This window comes from Choloepus didactylus, chromosome 20, assembly GCF_015220235.1.
Source record: "Choloepus didactylus isolate mChoDid1 chromosome 20, mChoDid1.pri, whole genome shotgun sequence".
Classification (NCBI taxonomy): domain Eukaryota; kingdom Metazoa; phylum Chordata; class Mammalia; order Pilosa; family Megalonychidae; genus Choloepus; species Choloepus didactylus.
The window spans coordinates 5737417-5761508 of NC_051326.1; the positions used below are offsets into that span (position 1 = coordinate 5737417).

General features: G+C 42.3%; 1 protein-coding gene across 1 annotated transcript in view; it reads left to right on the forward strand.

The window, feature by feature from the left end:
- The first annotated feature begins 509 nt into the window (after positions 1-509).
- The window catches only part of VSNL1 (visinin like 1), a 105995-nt gene continuing 82412 nt past the window's right edge, over positions 510-24092 (forward strand). The window contains exon 1 of the mRNA XM_037813417.1: positions 510-778. The gene's annotated coding sequence lies outside the window, so the exon portion shown is untranslated. The remainder of the gene's footprint in view (positions 779-24092) is intronic.

The following is a 24092-nucleotide window of genomic DNA, read 5'->3' on the forward strand; positions in this document are numbered from 1 at the left end:
ATGGCCCCTCAGCCAAAATGACTACCATAACCGTTCCTTCGGGGAGCCCGGGAGCCCTGCTCTCAGGCCTCCTCCCGAGAAAGGGATTTCTGCGCTCTCCTGCACCTTACAGCGCCACCAAGGGTTGAGCCGCGGGCCGGCCAGGCCCGAGAGCGGGGGCGAAGGGCAGGGTCCACGCGTCCCCGCCCCGGCCCCGGCCCTGCGCCCCCAGGTCCGGTGGCCGCGGGGCGCCGTGAGCCCAGCCCGCCTGCCCGCGCGCGCGACCAGGTGCCCACCTGGGCCGCAGCCCGGCTCCCGGGTCCTATCTACCCTCCAGTCGAGTTTCTGCTAAAACCTGGAGACCCGGAATCCGCCCGCGCCGACTCCGCGCCCCTCCAACTGAGCATGCGCCCCGCGGGCTCGGTCCCGGGCTCCCGAGCACCCTGCTCGGTTGCGGCGCTGGGGGAGGGGGGAGGAAGGGGAGCGGAGGGGAGGGGGCCGGGAGAGGCGGAGGCTCGCGCGCCTGCGCAGCCGGCCCCAGGGCCCTTCGGTTTTCTATGGGATTCCCAATCTGCTGCAGACTCGCCCGAGCGAGTGGCGGTGGCGGCGGCCGGGCTGGCGAGGCGCGATCCGAGAGGGATCTGAGCAGCCGAGAGCTCCAGAGGAAGAGGCAGCGCGGAGACCCGCACACCAGACGGCTGCACCGTTTACCCGAATTAAATACACACACACACACGTACACGTATAAAGAAGTGTTGAGCGTTATCTTTGCGTTGTGACCCTGCGCAGCGCTGTAACTGTAAGTGGAAAAGACGGTCTTCCTCGCATTTCTGCATGTGTAGCGCAGCCAGTTGTCAGAGAGCTGCTTCGCTACTGTCGCCTGCTTTGCTTTGCACAGATGCGTGTAGGTGCATGGTGACAAATACTTTGGTTATTGCTGCTTAGGAGGTAGCGCGGGGGACCTTTCGGAATAAGGTGGGTGGGGGGAGGGGTGTTTATATGCGGCTTGGGGGGGGTGTCTGAGGCTAGGTTTGCAGAGCGTGCCACTGAGATGCTGTTTAGTGGGTCTGTACACAGGCGGCTTGCCTTGCACAGGTTTAAGTAGCTCATTGACGGGCTGCGAAGTTTTCCGGCTGCTGGTAAAAGTACTGAGCGGCTGCAGCGAGGTGCCCGCCTGCCCTCGGTGGGGCTGGTGCACCATTTTCCTCTCGGGGAAGAGCAGCAGAGGGGTTTGTAAGTGAAACAGAGGGGACGAGACGGTATGGAAGTCAGCATTGATTTCGAAGCGGGGTGCTAGTGTTCAGAGCCCACGGAGTGAGGTGCAGCGTAAGAGTCCTCCCTTCGTGTCTAGAAACGAGTCGATCATTTTTCATTTCTGATTTTTCGTGGTGATGATGAATGGGCAGATAAAAGAGAGGAGGTGGGCTCCCGCATCAGGCACTCGTCTGTTTGGAAAGGAGCCTGAGACGCGGAGTCGCTGCAGGGGGCCGCCGGACGCAAACTGGTTCCCTGCCTTCGCATCCTGTTGTCGCCTTGGGGAGTGCGGGGTGGAGAAACGCAAAACCAGAGGTGGTACGTTCGGCTCGACAGGGTTTCTGTAAAGGAGAAAAGGTCGTTTGTGATTTGAGTCCACATGGGTTGGTCCTTGCCCAGAAACTGGAGGAAGGGTCTTTGCAAGGTCAAACCCCGTGTGCAAATCAGATTGCTGGAGCTCCACCGACGCGCGGGTGGGCGCAAGGAAAGCAGCTGCCCCTGCGAGGGTTCGGCGCCGCGCGGATCAGTGCCCCGCAAGACGGGAGGGTGGGAATCCATTTTTCTGGAGTTACCCTCCTGTCCATATTTTGGAGACCAAAATGAAATGGAAATGCTGGTGGATGTGGGAACACAGGCTGTACACTGTGTGTGGCTTCCCACTTGAAGACAAGAGGACAGAGGGGGTTTTATTTCTACGTATTAAAATTTAAGAAAAAAATTAAAGAATTTCAGGTTAAGACAAATCCAGAATAAAACTCTTGTGGAAACGCATTTACCCCCACTCGCGTCTAAACCCCCTATGTGTGTCGGGGGTGGGGGGAGATGGTGTGAGACGGACCCCCGCATCATTCATTGAGCACCCTACTCATTAGTGCATGCTCCTTAAGCTTCGAGTGTTTAATAACCCCAGAAAATGCTGCACTGAAGCAGCTTGGCAGGGTGACATGAGGCGAGCAGACAAGAGAGGAGTGTGGCCAGTGTGTGACCATAGCCACTGATTCCCCTGGAAAGAGCAGGTCCAATTTATGAGATGAAATGAAATAAAATTTCCCCAAATAAGGCAGATCATTCTAGAGAGCTCTGTTGCCCCTTTTATTGGTCCAACTATTTGCAACCCCTCAAAGGAATTTCTGATTGATTTAAATAGATGAAATTGGAAAATGGAAATCTTGGAAAACCAAAGCATAAATCATACTGCCTTCCCTAGTCCTTCTTTCCTTACTCTAGGGCAGAAGGACAAATCATTTGTTATAATCGAGACTTATTCCTTGTCATCTCTTGAGAGTTGGCATCAGTTCCATGAACGGGGCAGGTGTTGCACTGCATTGACTAATGGGTGGTGGAGGGAAAGAGGGAATCTGGGATTAAATCAGGGAGATGTTTGGTCTTGGATTCCCTGGCTCATAGGCTAACTGTTATAAAGCGTCCAATTGGGAAGAGACTTTAGAAGGCATTGAGGCCAATCCCCTTGTTTTCCAAATGAGAAACTGAAGCCCAGAGCCATGGAGCTGAAGAAAAATCAACCGACTTCTAGTCTGTGCAATGGAAAATTAATAAGTAATGTTGAGTGGAAGTACTCGTTTCTCTCTGCACTTTTCAGCATCCTCAGTGACAATGCTGTAATCTCCCAAAATAAAGTCTGCTCCTGCAGCACATCTTTTAAGCTGGTCTCCAGGCGTCCCTTCCCACATCACAGAGCTTCCTGCTCTGCCTCTCTGTTCCTTTGAAGCTCTCTTTCCATCTCCTTCCCATTGCCCCTCGCCTCTGGTACACCTCCCTCAGTGGATGTTAGCCTGGTCTCTCTGGCGTCCTCTGCATCTCAGTCAATTTCTTTGGAATCCTCAGGTTTTTTGAGAGAAGGGGCAAATCAGATGGAATCTGCAGCTCCTGTTTGCAGGCTGCCCAGGGTTTTTCTCCATTCCCTCCCTGCCCTAAGCACAGACTTCTTCAGGGGGTCCCACATTCGGGGACACTGCAGGTGCTAGCCCTACTGTCCTCCGGGTCCTGCCTCTTCCCAAACTGCTGCAGCTGCAGGGACTGGGACCTGGTGGTGCGAGCAAGCTGCAGTGTGAACACAGTGTGGGCCCTGCCAGTGCTCCCCGGGCTCCTAGAAGGCAGAACCCCAATCAGAGATGCCTGTCTGCAGCCTCCGTGGGAATCCTCTGGATGAAGGAAGGGTGGGCATGGGGAAACCAGGAAGAATGCCTAGGGGAAGTGCGCAGCTTTTTAAAACCTTTAGGGCTTTTGAAGAACTTACAAGGCTTTTCACCAGGCTGGGTTTGCTGGACAGGTGTCACAAAGCAAGATATCGACCTGCCTATTGTCTTGTCTTCCTTCCTTTTCCTCTTTTTCTCTCCTCCTTTCCCTTCTTCCTTGCCTCCTCATTTCCTGCCTTTCTTCCTTTCATAAAAATTCCCTGACCATTAAAGCTCTGGGCATTTTGAAGATTATCCATTCCCTCCTGTTCCTTCCCCAGCGATGGCCTCTCCCAGGCACTAGGAAAGATGACCACAGCCAGCAGGAATGCCCCCTTCAGGAAATGTCATGGATTCTTACCTGTGTACCTGTGGCGACGCTGGAGCACCTGGGGAGGAGGGGCTTGGCGGGTGGGGGCAAGGCCAGAGCAAGGCCCAGTCTCTCCCTCATTGAGAACCCAGCTAAATTCTGGAAGTTGTGGAGGAAGCAGTAGTGAGTTTCTGAGCACATTCTCCAGTTAACAATTGAATCTGACCTCTCCCCTGATGGTAAACCTTTACTGAAATGCTATGACATCTGCCTCAGATAGATTCTGAGCCTAACACTTGTTGGGTTAGATGCCACTTGCCGTTGCTAACCTACTCGGGGCTGCTCTGAGTGCCAGTTTCCTCTGCAGAGCTGGAGAGACTAGCAGTTGCTAAGTGCTCTGCATTGATTGGCTATACTGTGAATGCTAATCATATATGTGATTAGGAATGTGATCTTGGGCAAACTCTAGGTTCTCTGCTTGGGTGACATATCGCTATGGATTCCAGGCATTGCCGAGTTTGATAGAATGACAGCACAGCAAATGTCAAACGTGTTTCCTAATTCACAAGCGCAATATATTTCATTGTTGTTCTAAAGGTCTTTTTCTTTGTGTTGAGTGATTTTTATGCTCTTAAGATTAGTGATTATTCAAGAAGGTCAAAAGGCTCTTTTTATAGAAGATATCACATTCAGTTAATCTGTTTAGAAATGGGCAATGCCCATCTCAGTTATGCATATAATATATATATAAACATGTTAATTTTCCTGAAGTATCAATTGGCACAGAAATAATTTAATAAATGATTGAACTTTCTACTATCCCATGGTTAATTCACATAATTGATGGAATATATGAACTGGATGTGAGTCCATATAAATTGCCTAATATATCCTTCCAAAACATTAAAAAAGATATATATTATGCTAAGAGAAAATTTTATTTAAAGACATATCTATAAAATGAAATTATGGCCCTCCAGAGCAGAGATTTTAATGACTTTTTTCTTCTTTCCATGTATCTGTACAATGTCTATCACTGTAGGTACTCTACAACATCTGTCAATTAAATATTTGTTCTAATAAGAATAGATTGCATGACCCTTGCTAATTATCTCAAGAAATTAAATCATCTACTAAAACTCTGTGCAAAATTAACATTGCTTTAACTATCTTTATGTTACTAAAAGAAAAAAGCTAGAGACTGTTGAATAATTTATTTTCTAGTAGAGATATAAAATTATTATGTTAATACTTTTACGCGTGCTTTTTAATCCACATGTGTGATCCACTTATCCTCCTCTCCTTGACCTCTTAATAAGTAAAAATAATATATTATTTTCATCTATTTACTAGAATTGCCATTAATAAGTCAGAGGACTATAAACCTAGACTGTGGTAACTCTGTGTTCCACTCATGTAGATCAGGGTCTTTTGAACCATAGTTACTTTAACGGGTTCACACTGTGAAGGGACCTCAACACTGCATTTCTTACTTACAGTTTGTTTCTAAAGATAAATTCTGCTCTCTTAAGTGAATCAAAATAGTTTGAGTTGTTCCCAGCTTGATTCATTGAGAATTTACAAATGGAAGGATATGAGGATGCTTTGGAAACTATTTCATGAATGAAACAGAAATGGAATAGCAAATTACGGAAGAATCCTCAAAGAGGTTTGACATTTTAATCATAAGGTGCCGGTGAATGTATTAAAGAGACATTCTATATCCTTCTCAGCCGATCTAAGCATGCAAATCGGTTCTCTCTCCTGAAGCCTAGGCTTTCTCTGCATTTTGCCACAACCTTACTTCTTGCAGTCCTAATACAGACGGTCTGCTGTCTTGGCACAATTGTTATTTAAAAAAAAAAAAAACATAATTCACAGCATTTCCAACAATTTGTTGGATTATTTTCAGGTGAGCTATCTATTCCTTTTGTTCTAAATGACAATTAAGACTTGGAGTATTCTCATTCACCAAGTGGCCTTCAAGTTCAATGTGTCTAATGCAATAATTGCTGAGCTTTTAATAGAAAGTAGAGCCTTCTAATTAAAAAGATTTCATTTTTACAAAGCACAGCTTATAAAAGGCAAAGCATTTATAAGTCAGTTCAATTTACTTGCAGTTATTATAGATCCACGGAATGTCTAATTTTTTAAAAATTCTTGTTCCTATCAGGACTTTTCTAAAAATAGAAATATGTCATTTTAAGTGTGTTTTTTTTTTTTTATTTTCTTTGGATTTTGTTTGTAATCTGTTAGGCTCTGAAAGACTATGAACTTCAAAGGAGCTGTATGTAAATACAGTTTTTTTGCAAATCATTAACACGCTAGCTAAATGTTTTTTGGATACTGGCTGAATTTTTTTTCTAATGCAGATAACCAGACCCTACTATTTCTGTGGTTTTATATTTGAGAATGTTTATTACTAGTTAAGGTTTCTTAAAACAGTAGGACTCAAGTGTTATAGGAGTCTTGGTATTTGATATTTTGCACTAGGTTGCTTAATCTGTGATTAGTGTGTTCATTTCTGATTTCTTGAAATCCAATCTTAAATTATGAGTAAAATGTCCCAGTGGAGGCACATTAAGCATCATCAGTAAACTTGAATTACTTGTAATATTTTATTTTTAATGTATCACAATGCTGTAAGAGTCTGACTTTCAATTAGCAGTTTCTGTGTGCTGGAATTATTTGGCATTTGATGTTATGAGTTAATGGAAAAACATCAATTTTGTTTATTACAGAAACAAAGTTCAGAAGTTCAAGTGTTTCTGAATTTTTATATAAGGTGCTTGATGATTTGTTAGGAACAGCCTATCTCTTTCATGTTTCTTGTTCATATGGGGAACTATATGAAAAATAAGAGGAAATTATGAAATAAATTAAAATTCTATGTACAAAATTGTTAGTTTTCCTTTGGTATAAAGGTATGCTTTCCTCAGAGGAAACCACCTATTTAACTCTTTCCTCATTTTTAGTTTGTGAGCGGGAAAGCTCCTCAGTCTTCACCATGATTTCCACTAGCTCAAAGGAAATTACCAGACGAAACACAGGCAAGAGTCTGTAAGCCAGACAGATAAAAACCCCCAATTCCACAGCTGATTCGTCCTATGACCTTGAGTAAGCCGTTTGACCTCTAAAAGAGGTTTCTATTTAAAATAGTAATTCACAGGATCCTTCAACAGAAAAAGAGATTATATTTTAAAGAAAATATTATCATCCCTCACCATTGAAAATATACATGATAGTTATTATCATTATCATCCCTTTCATCAGAAAGCAAGAGCTGGTAAGCCACTTTGCTCTGAATTGTAGTAGTGCCATTCATGGTGGAGCCTCTGAATAAGGAACAGAGCTCTTAAAGAGCAGTGAGCAGTCAACAGTGCTTAACCCACTTTCTAAAACAAATATTTATGGAGTTAAATGTGCCAAGCACCGTGTGGTCACCATGGAATCATTTTAAATAAGACTCAATCCCAGCCTTCAAGGAATTTATGCCTAATAGGAAAGACAGATAAATGCAATTCAGCAGGTCAAGGGAAATAAAAAGATGGTATGGGTGCACAGAGGAGAGGATTTCTAGAAGAAACCGCTATGCTGACACCTCCAACTTCCTGTTTCTCTCATTCCCTCTTTAAATCTACCCCTTTTCCATTCTACCTTTTCTTTTCCACCATCACCAAAATGTGGAACCAAAGGATGCTTTAAAAGTTCATTTCCTTATTGAATATGTTGAAAGGTTATCTAGTCACTATTTTTCAATGTAGCCAAGTAACGTGGCACTTGTCCTCTCCTCCTCGCTAATTTCAGGAGCCTGCCATTTGTTTTAAATTTATGCGGTGAGACTTCTGTCCTTAATCCCTTCCCAAGAAAGGATTTCCATCTGATATTCTCCCTTCACTTCCTTTATTATTCCTGCCCATTTCATGACTAATCTTTCAGTGAACATCTGTGGGAGGAGGCTTATGTGATCTATTCTTTCATTCTTTTCTCCCAGGGCTTTTGTGATAAAGAAAATATATCTCCCAACCCCCCTTTATACTGAAACAAAAGCTTGCTTCCAGCCCCTGTACACACACACACACACACACACACACACACACACACACAACACATACAACACACACACAAGAATCAAATCCAAAGTGGCCTTATTGATTTCCGCTCTTCTTAGAGCCTTTTCCATTGCCCCGTTTTTTTTCCCTTCTCCTATTTCCCAATTCCCTTCTCCCATTTAGTAGGGAATTTCAAGTATCTTTCTAGTCTGTGTATGATAGGGAGCATCCTTTCCTCCCTTTGAGGTTTATGGACATTTCACCTAAATTCCGAGGCTCCTTTGCATGGTGGGAGGAGTCCCGTGTGGCTCTCCAACTAATCCATTTCCTGCTCTTGCCAGGAGGCAATATATTTGCTTACAGGAACGTCGAAGACCTGTTATAAAATGTGCGTGCAGCACCTGGAGAACTTGGCACACAGTAAACAGCCCTCATCCCCCACCTGTCCTCGCCCGCCCTGCGCCTGGGCCTGGGTTCCGCCATTTCTCCTACACCAGGGATCCAGGTGTTCTGCTAATGCTTCCCAGGTTTACCTGTCCTGATTTGCTGGTGGTTAAATAATAGCTAATGTGCATGTGTCCCAGGTAGCATGGTCGGCTAGAAAAGGTGTGCTTAGACCCTCAGTTCCTGGCACCTGTTTGGAAAAGCACTTCCATTTATTTAAGACATGCCTCCTGCTAAAGCTCTCAGGGTTTCTGATGACTAACATTCAAATAGGTGATGACCAGTCAGCCCCAACCCAATGATTTTATGGTGTTCTTTTAGTGTCAGAGGACACCTACCAACTGCTCATTAGCCTTTCTTTTCCTTACCTTTTTCCTCCAAGGTGCCTTGAGCGCCTGTGAAACTTTTAGCTTGATATCCTTACTTCACTTCTTTGTGTCATGACTAGCACTATCACTTGCATATCTTTTGTCCATCATGTAAATGCCCATCATGCAAATGTCTAGAAATGTGAACTGATGCTTCTTGGCCAAGAGCAGAGAATGGCACTCAGAGCTCCAGCGGTGGAGATGTACATGTAGGTAGATAGATAGATACATACTTACATATATGATATAGACATAGTAGGTTCAATGTACTGTGATAGATTGTTTATCAAAACATTCAAAATATTTGAGAGCAAATAACTGTATAACAAGTCAGCACTTATGAGACAGCATAAAAGAAAGGCCTATTGAACGTTCCCTCATTCTAGACGGAACGGCATAGTTGGTGGGGAGCAGCAGTGATTAAATTTGCTGGGGAGGATATTTAAGACTCTGCTACTTTAAAAAAGAAAACATGTTTCCAAAGCTGTGTTCCATGTAATTCACTGACGGGTATTTCCTCTCAAAAAGTTTTGTGTCTAAACAATTTTGGGAAGAGTGGTTGCTGCACCCCACTTCTAGATATTCTGAATGCACATTTCGGTATTAACCAGAATAGGTGATCCCGGGGGCAAGCCCATTGTGCCTGTTCAGCTTCACTTATTCTTATGTTTCCAAACATGTTTGCACAAGGAACTTACATTAAATATACTTATTGGCATTTCATCTTAGTTCCGAAGAACCCACTGTTATGGTTTGCTAATGCTGCTCTTTCGCAAAACACCAGAAATGGATCAGCTTTTATAAAGGGTGTTTATTTTGTTTCAAAGTTACAGTCTTAAGGCCATAAAGTGTCCAAGATAAGGCATCAACAATCAGGTACCTTCACTGGAGGATGGCCAGTGGAAAGCCTCTTTTAGCTGGGAAAGCACATGGCTGGTGCCTGCTCTGGGGTTCTGGTTTCAAAACGGCTTTCTCCCAGGATGTTCCTCTCACGGCTGCAGCTCCTCAAAAATGTCACTCTTAGTTGCTCTTGGGGCACTTGTCCTCTCTTAGCTTCTCTGGAGCAAGAGTCTGCTTTCAACGGCCATCTTCAAAGTGTCTCTTGTCTGCAGCTACTCTCTCAGTTTCTGTGCATTATTTGAAGTGTCCCTCTTGGCTGTAGCAAGCTCGCTCCTTCTGTCTGAGCTTATATAGTGCTCCAGTAAACCAATCAAGGCCCACGCTGAATGGGTGGGGCCACACCTCCATGGGAATTATCCAATCAGAGTTATTACCTACAGTTGGGTGGGTCCCATCTCCATGGAAACACTCAAAGGATTACAATCTAATCAACACTAATACATCTGCCCACACAAGATTGCAGCAAAGATAATGGTGTTTTGGGGGACATAATACATCCAAACTGGCACACCCACTTTGGGAAAGCTACTTTGAAAGACAAAGGTTGAACTACAGAATGGAAAACACATAAACCTGGGAGTTTTGGATGTGTGTTTTAGGCATCACAGCTGGATTTAGGCCTTACCAATGTGCAACCCCCAAAAAGTTACTCCATGTAGCTGAATTTTAATTTCCTCATGTGAAGGTAACTGAATTATTACCTGCCCCCTCCCGTTAGGGGCTACGGTGAGGATGAGGTGACTCCGGGACGTACTCTGCCGGTTATACAGCACCATGCGAGGGTGAGGATTTACGGTCATTATCATTCAACTTTAGAATTTCCGTTTGTCCTTGATATAGTAATGGAATTTAAGAATCAAAGTTCTGATCTTATGCAAGTTATTACGTCACAGAGAGTGTCCCCTGTCCTCTGCCCTCCCTAGCCCTGTTCTTGGGGTAGAATGACAAATCTATGTGGTAACTGTAACCGGGTCTTCATGGTTTAGTGGAAATAAATTTTGTCATGTAGTGGTTGTGGAACCTGAGCCCATAGGTATCTCTTAGTGGAGTGAGCACGTCCCCATTTCCAGAGAGACATCTGGGGAGAGAAAAGCCACCACGGTCATGTACATATGTCCACCCTAGCAGGGAAGCTTTCCAAATAAGATCCTTATCCTGCTGGGTGAGAAGAAGCCTACGGGGGTAACTGGGACTTCCATTCCTGGAATTGGCACCTGTATTCCAAACCAGGTAATGTGAGGGCGGTGGAATTGATGGGAAGAAGAGACCCAGGTGCACATCCTCCACGGGAAGCCGCCTCGGACGGTGTTCTGTGCCTGCTCTGGGGACAGGTTTCCCTTCAAACAACGGAAGTCATTTCTCATGAGCTGCCCACAGCTCCAATTATCAAAATCTGATTCTTCCCTAGAATCCTTCTCCAGCCACCCTGACCAAAGTTGTCTCTTGGTCCTCTGATCACGTCTGGACTCATATTAATCACCCGCATACCTGCCAGCTCTCCTGCAACTGTAAGTTCCTGGGGAGGAGATGTCTGATAAATGTCTAAATCCACGTCAGAAAGGTGTACAGCTGGAGGGCCACGGAACAGGAGGGTAGCGCTGTACATTGCTCCCAGCCAACTGTGCTGTGCAGAGGCACAAGCATCCACAGCCCCGTGGGAGAACGAGAACCGAGAATCAGCATTTGGGTATCTGACACCCAGGGCACCAATGGCCAGGTTACACAGCACCACTTCACCCATTTCCTATATTCCCCTCCTCTTGCCCCTTCTAGAAGCAAGAGAGCAAATGATGGAGGAGGGAAGCAGACAGGAAGAAAGAACAGACGACAGTCCCCCCTCGCTTCTAGACTGTGAGATCTTAGGTTGATCTGAGAAATGAGAGACTGGATTGGGTATGTAGCAGAAGCTTACATTTAGATTGGACTGGACTTCTTAATCCCTGTTAGCCACCACTTTTCTAATCCCTGAAAGTGACCTGAAAAGATATAGATCAGCCCAAAATGTCATCCTGGGGCAGGGAAGGGAGACATGCTAGAGAGTGTGAGAAGCCTTGATGAGAGAATAAAGCTATGTAGCCAAGCCCATTCCAGTAACTGGCTACAGCAGGAATGATGCAAGATGGCATATGATTCACTGTCAAACAAGAGGCCTGGGCCAGTGTGCTTCTGAGAAAGAAGAACTCAGCGTGGACTGGAGGGGCAGAGGACAGTGGTCTGGCCCGGGAGAAGCTGGAGAAGGATGACGTTCTCCCAGCGAGGTGCTCAGGAGATCAGGTGCTCAGACGACTCACAGCGTTCATCTTTAGCTCTGGCCAAATGCAGTGCACGTGACTATTGGAAGTTTTCTCTAGGCTGCGTCACCAGAGTAAGCAGTGAGAGCAGAGACGATGTCCGCCTTTTCCTAATAAGAGCTACAGATTCTTTAAAGTCCTCAGCATGTACAGGGTGCTGTGTTTGATATTATGCAATGAACTCAGTCATTCCTCATTAAAGCTCTACAAGGTAGGTGTTATGGACTTCATTTTACAACTGAGAAAAGTGGGTCTTAGAGAGGAAAGTGAGGTGCTCAGGATCACACAGCTACTAGGTGATAAAGCTGTTTGATTTTGTGTTGTTTTTGTTTTTGCTTTTGTTTTTGTGGTTTTTTTTTTTTACTTTTTATTATGGAAAGCATACACATTTGGAGACAATATTGTAATAAGCCTCCATGTACCTATCACTCATTACTTAGGTCACTTTTGTTTTACTTCTCTCCCCATTCTCCCTTCCAATGGATGAGTTTGAAGCAAATTAAAGCATTGTATAATTTTGTCTATAAATATGTAAACATGCATCTATGAGGACTCTTAAAAACATAGCCACAATACTATTATCACACCAAACAAAATACTAAATATCACCAAATATCCAGTCAGTATTCAAATCTCATAAGTATTTTTATGGTTTGTTTGAATCAGTATCCAAATAAATTCTATACATCATAGCTGACAGATGGACAGAAGCTTCTTTTGCGTAGGACACGGCTGTTTCTCCCTGGAGAGGAAGTACGGAGCTGACAAGAGATGCGCCCTTAGAGTCAGGCTCAGTAACTCCGGACAAAAGTTATCTGAATTTTGGAGAATGAAAATTAGCCCTCTGAGATTAATTGTGAAGATTAATGTCATAATGTCTGTAAACACACTGAGAACAGTCTCTGGCAAGCACAAGGTCTTCAAGGAATGGTAGTTTTCTTTCCTAACCCCCCAAAAAAAAGAAAAGAAAAGAAAGAAACTAAAAAGGAAAACTAATAGGCCAAAAGCTGGAGGAAACTTTCTGGAGCGCTTTGGCTACTGGTCTCTCGAGAGCACTCCCGTCTTGTTTCTGGATGGAAATCTGTCCACTTTTGTGCCACAGTGACTAAGAACTAATGGCTCTGGTGGGTCCCACCACGTGCCTGAGGTTCTGTATGGTTTCCCACATGAAAAGGAAGGAAATCTGTGACTTAAAAATTATCTCAAATGCAGAAAAATGCACAAGAGTGTAAGATATTTTTAACTACATGCTAATAAAAATAATAGAAAAAAATTAAAATATGACATGACAATTGTATTAGCAGAGGACAATATTATGTATCAGAGGAGACATAATTTAAAATAAAAACGAAAACAGATTGACGAAGTTATCCTGATTCAGATCTGGGTCTGTTCCTTTCCATGTGCACTGGAGAAAGTCCCCTCATTTCTCAGGGGTCTCGCCCCTCAGGCCCTGAAATGGAAACTCTGAATAAGGTGGACTCTGTAGTGCAGCCTACGTGAGGAAGTGGAAAGAATACTGGACTGTGCAAATCAGAACCGAGTTTGAATTGTAGTCATTTAGTGACTACGTGGCCTGAGGCAAATGATTTACTCTCTCTGAGTCTGGGTCTTCTCATTTGTTAAATGCAAATTATCACCTATCTCACAAAATTGTTGAGAGGACTAGAGAAAATATATATTAAATGCCTAGCACGACCCTGGTATTTAATTGACATTCAACAACGATTATCATTATAGTTGCTAATTTTTAATAAAGAAGTAGTATTTGCTGTCCTCAGTCAAAGAGCTTTTAATTTAAATTGAGATGTTAAATCAATTAATAATCAAGAAGTATAGAACCGAGCAGAGGTGAAAGGCCATCTCCTGCACTGAGTGCATCTGAAACTGTTTATGAAGTTAATGAATACTTTATCTAGAACGTGGGTGTTTGATTTAGGGCATTTATTTATAAGGGCTCATAGCACAAACACGGTAAGTAACGATGTTCCTGTACTGCTTTTGCCAACTAAATGTAAAGTTAACAGCTTCTCCTTTACTGTGTGGGAACCGCTTCCTAAGGTGCCGTCTGACGGTGTGGGTATGGAGTACCTGGATTTTTACAACAGGGCTGGAAGGTTATAAATCCGTGAAATGAAACTCAGTGGGAGATAATATAAAGAAGAGATAAACGTACACACCGTACTCCATCTAGCTTCTGCGAATTGTGGTTATTCAATTCCTGTGGTAGATAACGAGGGGATGGCGTCATTTCGTTGAATTTGGGTCTAGCTTGTACACCACTGATTGTTATCAGGGTGATTAAGTTGGCTTATTACAGCAGAGAATGCTCCAGTTTCGTGGAATTCCAGCTTCTAGAAACTGAGAATATTCCAGTTTCCTGGTTGTCTAGGAATAGAAATAAGTGCAGGATTTTTCTTTTTTAATTGAAGGAAACAGAGATTACTTTTTTCTTTCAGAAGGTTTGTTTTCTGGTTTTACAAACTGTTCCGACAAAACTCTACCGAGTTAAGAGCTAGACCTAAAGAAGGCTGCCAGTCTGGTGATTCACTGAATGCGTACTTCGTCCTTCAAGTTCCTGCCCTGTACAGTGGCTCTTCGTTGTGCTTCTTGGAGAGCTGGGAATCTGCTCTTTTTAAATACGTAGCAATACCTTTAATTGTTAAAAAGAATAATACTTGCTCATTGTAGAAAATTTAGAAAGCAAGAATAAAAAAAGAATAAAAATTATCTGTCATCTATTATTAACATGTTATATTTCCCTCCTTTGTAAATATTGTTTTATGATTGAGACCACTCCTTTCTTTAAAATTTGCATCCTACTTTTTTCTCATAACATTAGAGCAGAAACATGACCCTTACAATTAAAATGCTTTGTGAATGTAACTTTAAATACCTTCATTACACTCCATCATATGGATGAGCCAGGTTGCTATACTATTCTCTTGCTGTGATACATTTTCTCCTTTTAAAGACCACTGAAGAGAGCGTCTTTGTACATATCGCTCTGACTCTGCCCTGGACGGTGTCCTTGGCGTAGGTTTCTGGGCATCTCTAGCGGGGTGAGCCATGTCCTTGACCTGGACTTGCTCCGTAGCAGGTAGTGGGGTTGCGCCCTAGAGACTGGCAGGAGAGGAGTCATGACATTTAGCACTTTGAGGAAGACACATCTAAACTAGTTAGTCATTCTTAGGGAAGGCTCTAGGAGCAGGTGGCTGCCTTCTTTTACAGGCCCTTGAAAGTCTCTTCGGATTGAAACCTACCTGCAGCTACCTGGAGTTCCATTGTTTCTGTCACATTGTTTTGGAGCAGGAAACCAGAAAAAGAGCAAAATTGTGCAGAGGTCCCAAAGCACTGTTTCATCCAGTTTTTCTGGCATGCTTTGCTTTTGTTTTCATTACTGTTACTGTCATCATCTTCATCGTTGTCATCGTCATCAGCATTTCTGGTCTTCCTAAGCATCCGTGAAATCCTAGAAAGCACACTCGGTGTCTCCTTCGTCTCTGGATGTCTCAGAGGATGGCACATCTAAAGGGGCCTCAGAGAACAGTGTGGGATGCCTTTAGAAACAGCTCACTCATTTATGTTTTAGCTTAAATTATTTCAGATTTTTTTCTCAAAAGCGAGTTCTGTTAGAAGACAGTAAATACAAGGCTGTTGGGTTTCCCTGAGGTAGTCGGAGGCAAATTTCATATGCTCAGAGTTGTGCCCCTTGCCAGCCTCAGACCCCACTTTGACACCCCTGGAAGGCTCTTATCAGATAGGATTTTCTCTCACTCAGGCAGCAAACAGCCCTTGTGCTTCTACTACGTGCCAGGGATTCAAAGATGCTTGAGAAAAATCTCTTCCTTCAAGAAGTTCATGGTCTAAAGCAGGGAAGTAACTAAACTAGACCAGGTGTGACTAAACTAGACCAGGAGGTAACTAAACTAGACCAATTTTAGATTGCTAAAATACTGCTTTTTTGACCAAGCAGAATACCTGCTAGATTCTTTGACTTTTAAGATGTGGGATTGTACAAAATGGCCGATACAAACGCAAACTCATCCATAGACTTATGCAGTTCATTGTCTGAAATTTCAGTACCCCTGGTCTAAAAGAAAACTCCTGGACCCTGGTTAATTTTAAGGTTAGTTTTAGAAGAACTCTGTACCAAATGCAATGAAGACCCAGCATTTGTGAACCTGTTTTTACATCAGTTATTATAAAAACCACATTTACTAAACTGAACAATCATGTGTGAGTGCAGCCCAGTGAAAGCAAGCAGATTATAAAATAATGCCAGCTCACCACTTCTTAAAAATTAGCTAGACCATAACAGCCATTGGCTAGCAGACATCATGGTAGAAAGAAAATTATGTCTGTAGTGTCACACGGACCTGAATTCAAATCCTGTCATTACCGTTCGCTAGCTGCCGAGCTTTTGTTTTCTTGCCTATGAAATGGAAGCACTGAAGTCTATTTTTCCTGTTATCATAAAGATTAAATTAAATTATGCACATGATAAACCTACAACAGAGCTGGGGATATATACAGGAAAAATGGAAAGACAATATAAATATTTAAGATATATGCATAAGAAATATATTAAAATGATAATGTCAGAAGGATTTTTTTTCATTGTAGGCATCATTTAAGTTGTTTAACATGGTCTTAAAGTTTATCTGGAAAAGTGCATGCCCAAGATAGAAGAGCCACCAGAGGTATTAAAAGAAGAGCGAGGGTAAGCTCGCCTCACCACATGTCAGAAATATCAGCAAATTAATTCAACATTGGCATAGCAAAAGACCAAGAGATCACTGGAGCAAAATAGAGGATCCACCAAGTTATCTCCTTTTTATGAGATTTTATGAAATATCAAAAAAATTGATGGGAAGAGTATAGTTTATTTAAGGAGTATCACTGTACAACTGTCCATTTGGAAGTCAGTAAAGTTGGACTCCTATCTCAGACTATAAAATGTATTCCAGATATATTAAAGACTTCAATTTTCTTAAAGGCTTAGAAGAAAATCTAGGAGACATAGGTATAAACTGCTTATGGTGAGAAATATCCTTAATCAATTGAGAAGCTATGAAAGAATAGACATATTTGATTACATAAAAATTATAAGTGTCCATTGTCTCAAAAGATGTCATTAACAGGAAGTTTTGGTATATTTTGATAAGCATTTGAAGACAAATTCCTGTATTCACTGGACCACAGTGCCTGCCATGTAATTGGGATTCAGCTGACAGCCATGCATGGTAGAAGGGCTGAGAACCATTGTGAGGAGGAGTGATTATGTACTTAGAAAGTTTGGAAGTGAAAGAGCAAATCTGTGTTCAGTAGATTTCTTAAACTGCCTCTTTGGCCCTCAAAACTTTCTTCAGAGAGAGTATAATCTAGCTCAGCACTTCAAAATAAATATTCTTGAGTGCCTATTTTGTGCCAAGCCCTGTACTGGAAAAATTTACACGGTCCCTGCTCGGGTGGAGCTTCTGCCAGGGAAGTGAAGTGAAGCGAAGAGGTGATTACAGGCTGTTGGGTCCGGACCAAATGGCTGAGTGTGTTCCTAGGGCCACATGTAACAACGAGGCCCACTTAGTCTGGGGGATCTGGGTCAGAGACAGAGTGGCGTTTCAGCTGAGATCTTAAGTGGGGAGGGGCGGCAGCCAGGTGAAGAGGGGGCAGAAACTGCCCTGGCTGAGGGGGTAGCATGTGCAATGGGCTGAATTTGACGGAGAACATGGTGAGAACCTGGGTCTTAGAAAGGGACTTGGGGAAGAGGCATTGGATGAGCAAGAGCCCAGCTGCAGATTGGGATGTATCTTCTAAGCAGTGCTCAGGGTTTAGACTGAACGCCGGGAGCAGTAAGACGCTATTGGAGATCCTCCTGGGGAGTGAGTTAGGGAGGACCGAGAAGGGAAGCAGACTGGGCTGGAGGCAGTTGCAGTTGTGCAGGTGAGAGGCGATGTTGGCGTAGTGCAGACTGAGAAGTGCACCAACTTGGGAGACAGTGAGCCGAGTGTCCAGGACATGCCCATGTTTATGGGCCGCTGGGTAGAAGGTGGTATGAATTCTTTAGGAGGAGAAGGTCTGCCTAGAGCCTCTTTTTTGTGGTTCTTAACAGTACAGCACAGAAGTTAATCCAGAAAAGAACACTCCCTTTACATTTTTCTAAATACGTACACTCATCAGAATAAAGAATGTGACGTCCCAAATGCACTCACCCAGCCAGCAGGGCTTGCAATTCTCCCAACCTATTGGCCTGTCCTTTCATTTGAGGTTTCCTCAGTTCTGTAGTTGGTGTCACAGGTTCCCAGTCTTTTCCAGTGCTGCTTTATGCTTGTAGGACTTCTTTGTAATGCCAACAACATTTTCAAGCTCTGTTAGCTTGGTATTTGTACTTTCATCATTAGTTAATTGAGAGAACATAGTGAAAAATAGCTGCTCTAAGCTCTTTGACTTTTAAAATTAATTCTTATTTTATTAACAGCAATAGCATCAACATGCATTTGAAAATAATGCAATGGTGTGTGGCCTCTATGCTATCCGGCTTCCAAGGTTCAGTGTTCATGTGTATTTGCAGATCCTTCTTAGTAACTTCACGGATCGCCCCATCTCCGGAATTTCCCCAGCGATCCACAGGCCACATTTTGTCTTGCAGATGATAGTAAATGCTTTTGTTTGAGAAAAAAAGACAAGCTAAAGGTAACACAGCCTCCTGAAGTGTTCTTAGCGATGGAAGCAGCGACTGTGCTCCCTGCTGTGGCTCCCAGAAGAGCAAGGAGGGCTCACGGGCAGGTGTCCCTCCTGCTCCCTTCCAGGTTGAGCCCCAAGATTAGAATCTGGGGGCTTCCCAGTGGTGCCGTACACTGGGGTAATGCAGTTTGATCTGCCTATGAGCATTACTATGCAAATAGAACTTATTTTAAGGATAAACATTAGAACTAGACCTAGAGAGCCCTCGGGATCCGACAGCTTGTTTGCTGCCACCTCCTTTCCTTGGTCTGTGAACCCAGGATGCTCCCCTGTCCACACACAGCCCCTCGGCTCCCCTCGCTGCAGTTTCGCTTTGCTTTGCGTGCACTGAGGGCACACGATCAGTCCTGTCTGCGTCCATTCCAGACCCCCGCGGGAGCACGTCCGATCCCTTGGCTCCCGTTTCGCAGAGCCCGCCCCATCCTCCGACCTCCCTGGTCCCGTCAGCTGGCCTGTGCCTGGGTCAGCCCTGATGGGGTCTTTGGGCCCCTCTCCCCGAAGAACCGCTAGCACAGCTTCCCTGGGGTGTGGACAAGACCATTTCAGCTAAAAGCAGACGGGGTGTTTCCATACCTGACATGACCAGTGGTCAGGCGAGAGGGAGAGAGGAAGGACTAGCTTCTCTGTGTCAAAAATAATTCAGGCAACTGTTGAGCTATAATCCAGCAGCCCGGACTCGTGAAGACGATTGTATAACTACATAGCTTATACGGTGTGACCGTGTGATGGTGGAAACCTTGTGGCTCCCACTCCCTTTATCCGGTGTATGGACAGATGAATAGAAAAATGGGGACAAAAAAGTAAATGAATAATGGGGGTGGTGGAATTGGGGGGTATGAGACGTTTTTGGTGTTCTTTTTTTTAAATTTTTTTTTGGAGTAATGAAAGTGTTCAAAAATTGATGAATGCACAACTATATGAGGATACTGTGAATAACTGTACCCTTTGGATGATTGTGTGGTATGTGACTATATCTCAATAAAATTGCATTAAAAAATAATTCCCGCAACTTGCATACATTTACCTGATCTACTCTTCGGAGCAAAGCCTTGCGGTTTACAATATTATCCCCCATTGAACAGAAGAGGAGAGAGAGGCTTAGAACGACTGAGTCGTGCACTGTCATCCATCAGAGCCAAACCCCTTTGACTTCAGAGTTCAAGTGTTTGTTGGAAAACTCAGTGTTTATATGCTTATCAGTGGAAATGGAGAACGATGGTTAATCAGTCCGCTTGGTTAAAATTAGATCAGTCTAGAAAGCTTTTAAGGCAGTAAGTAAATAGGTGATTGCTTAACATTTGAGAATTGTCTGTACACTACCTATTTAAATGTCTTTTTAAAAGTAATGTACAGTTTTCATTATAAAGTTAATATAATGATAAAGTATCTTGAAAATGCTAAAGTAAGAATATATAAAAGCTCCTGATATTCAAAGGTAATTATTGTAAATATTTTGGCATATTTCTGCTCTTATTTCTATATTTTTAGCATAGTTTTGATTATAATATAGATAAAATTTACTAACTTTCTTCTAAATATTCCTTTTTAAAAATAATTCCTTTAATTACATCAAATATTTTCTGGAACCACACTCTTCCCTGCCTTCTATTTATTTGGTCTTTTTCCTGGCTTCAGGCAGGATTTGATAGACTTAGAAAGCATATCAAGTATGGTAAAATAAAATAAAGCAGAAAACAATACGTTAGAAAAGATGGGTTTGAAAAATGGAAAATGAGGTCTTTCTTCCGACGTGTTCTGTGCTGCCTTCCTGGTTTTCCCTGCGTGGCCTGGCAGCCTCCAGTCCGCCTGCCCTGAGACCCTCCGCCCAAAATGGGCCCGCAGAGCCCACGGGCTGGGAGACACTAGGAGAGCGGCCGCCTGACACCGTGGTGCATCTGGGCACTGAAACACGTATCTGTCGTTAAATGGACCTTTGTCACACCATCGCGCAGAGCTGTCCAGAGTGGCTTTTAGGAAGTTATTCCGACTCTAGGCTTAAGATGCTGGAAAAGCAACAACAGCAAATGGGAGCAACTACAGGTTCATCCTCTGTGCTTGGCGACAGGGCAGGGAACCACGCGACTCAGGGCCCCTCCGTTTGGATTTACTGACCCTCCCTCTCTCGGAGCCTCAGGACCAGGGCCTCCTTAAACTGGAGTCTGATAGCCCCATTTGCAGGTGAAGAGTAAAGTTGTATTGCATTGTGTTAAAAATACCTGCAGAATGCCCACACCCTACTCCACCTTGAGGACCAAGGCAGGACCCCACCCTCAAAGCTTGGCAAGTGATTGCAATGCATGAATCATTACCCTGGAAGCATTACCTGCAGGTGCAATTGCCACCCTGAAAAAGCAGTCATAAGATTATGGAATTTGTGATTTCCATTCTAATTTGTGATACCAAATTTGTATATCATGAAAATGAAATCATTTGAGAATGACCAAAGGAATATCAGAGATCCATATTTTTTTCTAAACTTAAAACGGACATGATTTACAGTCGTCAGTACAATTCTTCATGTTATGGTGCAGATCTCTCATCCGAATTTGGCCCCAAGTCCCCTCTGAAATGAGCCTAATTGCTCCCTATGATCAGAGGTAGAAGAACACATAATTATCCCGAATCAAAGACAGCACCCGTATCTGATTAGTTATGCTTCAACAAGGGAAAGTTCCTGGGAAAGAAGTCAGTGTGGAGTAGTGAGGTGTGAATTATAAAATGCTTTAAAAGAAAAGACATTATTTTTACTGTGAAAAATTTCAGACATACAAAAAAGTTCAAAGAATAATCAAATAAATAGCTATTGACCTACCACCCAGAATCCGTAAATATTAATGTCTTTTTATATATTTTTAATTCAGTTTAATTGGCATATAGTCACATACCATGCAATCATCCATGGGGAACAATCAACTGTTCACAGTACCATCTTATAGTTGTGCATTCATCACCCCAGCCCATTTTTGAACATTTTCCTTACATCAGAAAGAATCAGAATCAGAATAAGAAATAAAAGTAGTAAAGAACACCCAAATCATCCCCTCCATCCTACCCTATTTTTCATTAAGTTTTTGTTCCCATTTTTCTACTCATCCATCCACACACTTGATAAAGGGAGTGTGAGCCACGAGGTTTTCACAATCACACTGTCACACCATGTAAGCTACATAGACATACAATCATCTGCAAGAATCAAGGCTACTGGGTTGTAGTTTGATAGATTCAGGTGTTTACTTCTAGCTATTCCAATAAACTAAAACCTAAAAAGGGATATCTTTATAGTACATAAGAATGCCCACCAGAGTGACTTCTCAACTCTATTTGAACTCTCTCAGCCACTGAAACTTTATTTTGTTTCATTTTACTTCCCCCTTTCAGTCAAGAAGATTTTTTAAATCCCATGATGCCAGGTCCAGGCTCATCCCCGGGAGTCACATCCTGCATTGCCAGGGAGATTTACACCCCTGGGAGTCAGGTCCCACGTAGGGGGGAGGGCAGTGAGTTCACCTGCTGAGTGGGCTTAGAGAGAGAGAGGCCACATCTGGGCAACAAAGAAGTACTCTGGGGGAGACTCTTAAATGCCTTCTTATATTTTGAAATTGTATTTATTTCCCCTTTCAGTCTTGTTCTCCTCCATATTTGCCTGCCTTCTTCCTCAGAGACAGCCACTCTGTTGAATTTGGTATGAATTTTCCTCGTGAATATTTTTATTCTTTTTACCATAAATTTGTATCATTTCAGATGTTTTTATATTTAAGAAGGTATTATACTGTATACCTCATTCTCCAAGTGGATTCTCTCAAGAAATTTTTTTAGATCATATATTATATGTTTTTTAGATCATATAATATTCATTCATTTTTAATTGAAAAATTCAAGTTTTATTGCTTTTTATCTGGATTTAAAAAAAGAAATTTTATTAGAGAAGTTGTGGGTTTACAGAATGATCATGCGTAAAATACAGGATTCCCATACACCACCCCACCACCAACACCTTGCACTGGTGAGGAAAATTTGTTACAATTGATGATAGCATCATTCATTCATTTTAGCCACTAAGTAGCATTTCATCATATGACTGTGCCTCAGGTTAACTATTTCCCATTTGCTGGACAGTTAGGTTGTTGCCTTTTTTTTTTTTCCTTTGCTATTGCAGAGTTGCAATGTGTATCCTTTTTATATGTTGCCATGTTTATGTGTGTCAGAGTTTCTCTAGGGCATATATGTCGAAATGGAATTCTTGGATCATATACTATATATATCTTCTGCTATATCTGATGTTGCCAAATTCTTCTCCAAGAAGATATACCAGTTTATATTCCTATAAGAAGTATATTAGAAAGAGATCCTACTTCTCTATATCTTTGCAAACACTTGATATCAGCATTTAAAAAAAAATTTTTTTTTTTTACCAAACTGATGGTATAAATGGTGTTTTGTGATTTTCCTTTTCCCTATTACTCTTTTTATTGGCCCTGTAAGTTTTCTTTTCTGTAAATTATCTGTTCATATGCTTTGCTTATTTTTCAATGGCATTGTTTATCTTTTTCTTATTCATTATTTGGAATTCTTTATATATTCTGAATATGAATCCTTTGTTACAGCCATTGCAGGTAGCTTCCCCTTGCTTGTCATTTATTGAATTTTGTTCATGATACCTTTTGTCTTAAAAACAAAATGAGGTAGGAGGATTTATCAGTATTTTACCATGATTTGTGCATATTCTGTTTTCTCTGGGTTTTACTTTGAAATTTTTTTGTGTGTTTGGCATGAGGTTGGGATCTAATTTTATTTTTGCATTATAGGTAATCAATTATCCTAACACAATTTTATTGAATAGCTTTTTCTTTCTCTGGTGTTTTATCGTGCCCCACTATCACACGTAAGGTTCTGGTATTTTTAGCTCTCCAGTCTATTGCATTGTTTTATTTCTCTATCTATGCATCATACCACACTGTCTTAAATGCTACAGCTTTATAATAACCTAAGATACTTGGTAGAGCAGAACTCTCTCCTTGTTCTCCTTCAAACTTGTCTTAATTATTCTTGACCCTTTGCTTTTCCATTTGAACTTTAAAATAATTTTATCAAGCTTCATGAAAAATCCATTTGGGATTTTTATTAGAAGTAAATGGAGTGTTTACATTAATGAGGGGAGAACTAATGCATCAGTGTGATTTGATTTCCAATTTATTCAGATATTTCTGTTTTCTCAATAAATTTCTATAATTTTCTCTGTGAAGTTTTGGCAGACATTTATGAGGCTTATTGCTAAATATCTTACATGTTTTCTTCCCAATGTTCATATGTTCTTACTTTTTATTAGACTTTCTGCATGGTTATCGCCCTTGCATAAGAAAACTGCTTTTTTTTTTTTTTGGTTGTTTATCAATCTTGATATTTATCAAAATTTCTGAATTCTCATACTACTTGTAATTATTTGTTATGAAGTATTGGATTCTTCTCTGTAGTCAGCCATAATCTCAGCAAATAACAACCTTATGTTTTCTTTTCAAGCTTTATATTTCTAATTTTTTTTTCTCTTGTCTTATCTC